The following is a 3,835-nucleotide window of genomic DNA, read 5'->3' as shown; positions in this document are numbered from 1 at the left end:
CTCTCCGCACCTGACCCATCCTACTTGCTTTCATCTCCCCCCGACAACATGCCCCCACTGCTGACAATGTGCAATGATGACAATGGCATGGGACTTTCTACCCAGCCAGGGCCAATGAACCCCGTACCACAAGCCGCATGCAGTGCAAGGGAGCCCCTGAGGGAGGAACCCAGATCGTGGTGGCGGCCACTGGAACTCGGCCTGAGCCAGCTCTCTTCCCTCTCCATCTTCGTGGATGGCGGTGCTGCCCTCTATCTCTCCCTCACAGCCAGGCATCCCCCTTCCACCTTCCACCCAATGCATGACCATGCAGGGCCCACGGGGGGAGGGGGAAGGGGTGGGTGTGGTGGAAGAGGAGGGCAGATGTCACCGGGTCTGCACTTGGGGGAACAGAGGGCCCCAGCAGGCCCTGTGAGGGAACCCCCAGCTGTGCACCCTGAGGAACCTGGAGGCACCCCTGGGGGTGATTGACTGGCAAGCTACACTGAGACAGGTGTAGCCCCGGGAGGAACCTGGGGCTGCAAGTGCATTTGAACTGTGGATGATCAATGTGTCCTGCAATTCACATTAATTCTTGCATTTAGGTGTGCTCTTCATCAACACATGAGCCAAGTGATCCACCGCTGAGTCGTATGAGGTTGATTTGGCAAGGGTGCTCCCAACACCGGGAGGCCCTCCTGGCACAGCACATCAGTGGTTGCCTTAGGCTGGCCAGTCAGACAGCAATGGGACCAGACTCTGGAGAGGGAGCAGGAGGTTTCACAACACAGGGAGGTGCGTGCTGACCATGCAGGGGGAACGCTGACACCACCCCACAGGCGCCCAGGGGTTCCTGCCCCCATGGCGTGGGGCACATGCCACATGTATGGCACAGGCATGACAGCACAGTGGCCGCCGGATAAAGCTCCCACCTGATGGCTGCCACGACAGTGGTGTCAGCAGTGACACAGAAGTGTGGTGTGGCCCAGACCAGTGTTCAGAGTCTGCAGGGGAGGCAAGTGAGGGGCTGGGCCCCTCCCAAAGGGACTCCCCCATGGGCCTACTGCACCCAACCCAGGGGCTGATGGGCTACCCCCCAAGGGGTCCTTAAACCTCCATGCTGGAATGCGCTAGGTACCTGAATGGTGGGGAAGTGGACAAGGAGAGGGGGACTGGCATCCAACCCCCAACCCTCGAGATGCCCTCGCTGGAAGGCTGGGGAGAGCTAGTGGGCCAGGCTGCCCAGTGGCATGGTGTGGCAGAGGTGACAACAGTGGCAGTGGCAGCAACAGGAACCTGGCCTATGTGACTTCCTTGGACATCAGTTACAGTAGCAAGAATATAAGCAGATACCAGCCCACCAGCAAAGCAGGAGTGAACGTTCTTTTTTCTCTAAACTTCTCTTCTTGCTTCTTTTCATTCATTTGATCCTCCATCACTGATATCCTTTCTTCCAGTTGATTGAAGCAGCTACTGAGGCTTCTGCATTTGTCACGTAGTTCTTGTCCTGTGGTTTTCAGCTACATCAGGTCCTTTAAGGACTTTTCTGCTTTGATTATTTTAGTTAGCCATTCATCTAATCCTTTTTCAAAGTTTTTAACTTCTTTGCCATGGGTTCAGACTTCCTCCTTTAGCTCAGAGTAGTTTGATAGTTTGAAGCCTTCTTCTCTCAATACGTCAAAGTCATTCTCTGTCCAGCTTTGTTCCATTGCTAGTGAGCAGCTGCGTTCCTTTGGAGGAGGAGAGGGGCTCTGATTTTTAGATTTTTCAGTTTTTCTCCTGTTTCTTCCCCATCTTTTTGGTTTTATCTACCTTTGGTCTTTGATGACGGTGATGTACAGATGTGTTTTGGTGTGGATATCCTTTCTGTTTGTTAGTTTTCCTTCTAACAGTCAGGACCCTCAGCTGCAGGTCTGTTGGAGTTTTCTGGAGTTCCAGTCCAGACCCTGTTGTCTGGGAATCAGCAGCGGAGGCTGCAGAACAGCAGATATTGGTGAACAGCAAATGTTGCTGCCTGATTGTTCCTCTGAAAGATTTCTGTCAGAGGAGTACCTGGCCATGTGAGGTGTCAGTCTTTCCCTACTGGGGGATGCCTACCAGTTAGGCTACTCAGGGGTCAGGGACCCACTTGAGGAGGCAGTCTGTCTGTTCTCAGATCTCCAGCTGCATGCTAGAAGAACCACTGCTCTCTTCAAAGCTGTCAGACAGGGACATTTAAGTCTGCAGAGTTTTCTGCTGCCTTTTGTTTGGCTATGCCCTGCCCCCAGAGGTGGAGTCTACAGAGGCAGGCAGGTCTCATTGAGCTGCGGTGGGCTCCACCCAGTTTGAGCTTCACAGCCTCTTTGTTTGCCTTCTCAAGCCTTGGCAATGGCAGGCGCCCCTCCCCCAGCCTCGCTGCCACCTTGCAGTTTGAACTCAGACTGCTGTGATAGCAATGAGTGAGGCTCTGTGGTCATAGGACCCTCTGAGCCAGGCACGGGATATAATCTCCTGGTGTGCCCTTTGCTAAGACCATCAGAAAAGCACAGTATTAGGGTGGGAGTGACCCGATTTTCCAGGTGCCATCCATCACCCCTTTCCTTGGTTAGGAAAGGGAATTCTCCTACCCCTTGCACTTCCTGGGTGAGGTGATTCCTCACCATGGTTTGACTCAGGCTCGGTGCACTGCACCCACTGTCCTGCACCCACTGACATTCCCGAGTGAGATGCATGTGGTACCTCAGTTGGAAATGCAGAAATCATTATTCTTCTGCATCACTCATGATGAGAGTTGTAGACTGGAGCTATTCCTATTTGGCCATCTTGGCTCCACCCCCTTCCTTCTGTTTTTTCTATGAGGATGCTACCTTTTTCACCATAGGACTCAATGTGCTCCCAAATATCTCTTCACAGATTCTGCAAAAACAGTGTTTCCAAACTGCTCAACCAAAAGAAATGTTTGAGTCTGTGAGATCAATGCACAAATCCCAAATCAGTTTCCCAGAAAACCCCTCTCTAGTTTTCCTCTGAAGATTTTCCTTTTTTCACCACAGGCCTCAATACACTTCCAAATATTGCTTCATAGGTTCTACAAAACCAGTGTTTCCAAACTGCTCAATCAAAAGAAAGGATTAACTTTCTGAGATGAATGCACACATCACAAATCAGTTTCTCAGAAAGACTCTTTCTAGTTTTCAGCTGAAAATATTTCCTTTGTGACCATAGACCTCAATGCACTCCCAAATATCACTTTGCAGGTTCTACAAATACAGTGTTTCCAAACTGCTCCATCAAAATAAAGGTTTAACTGTGTGAGGTTAATGCACACATCACAAAGCAGTTTCTCAGAAAGCTTCTTTCTAATTTTAATCTGAAGATATTTCCTTTTTCACTATAGGCCTCAATGGGCTCCCAAACATCCTTCCTCAGATTCTACAAAAACAGTGTATACAAACTGTCCCATCAAAAGAAAGGCTTAATTCTGTGAGATGACTGCACATATCACAAAGCAATTTCTCAGAAAGTTTCTTTCTGTTTTTTCTCTGAATATATTTCCTTTTTCAACCTAGGCCTCCATGCGCTAAAAAATACACATTCGCAGATTTTACAAAGACAGTTTCCAAACTGCTGAATAACAGGAAAGGTTTAACTCAGGAAGATGAATGTACACTTCACAAAGCAGCTTCTCATTAGCTTCCTTCTAGTTTTTCTCTGAAGTAATTTTCCTTTTCACCACAGGCCTTAATGCACTCCAAAATATCCCTTCATAGATTCCACAAAAACAGTGTCTCCAAACTGCTCAATACAAAGAAAGGTATAACTCTGTGAGATGAATGAACACAACACAAAGCAGTTTCTCAGAAAGCTTCTTTCTAAT

The 3,835-nt window shown here is 49.2% G+C and overlaps 1 pseudogene; it reads right to left on the bottom strand.

The window, feature by feature from the left end:
• Positions 1 to 479: 479 nt before the first annotated feature.
• On the bottom strand, positions 480 to 632 carry LOC115833582 (annotated as a pseudogene).
• Positions 633 to 3,835: the final 3,203 nt, after the last annotated feature.

Source organism: Nomascus leucogenys, unplaced genomic scaffold, assembly GCF_006542625.1.
Source record: "Nomascus leucogenys isolate Asia unplaced genomic scaffold, Asia_NLE_v1 Super-Scaffold_258, whole genome shotgun sequence".
NCBI classification, from domain to species: Eukaryota; Metazoa; Chordata; class Mammalia; order Primates; family Hylobatidae; genus Nomascus; species Nomascus leucogenys.
The sequence above is the reverse complement of the archived record's forward strand: the minus strand, read 5'-3'. Positions and strand labels throughout refer to the sequence as shown.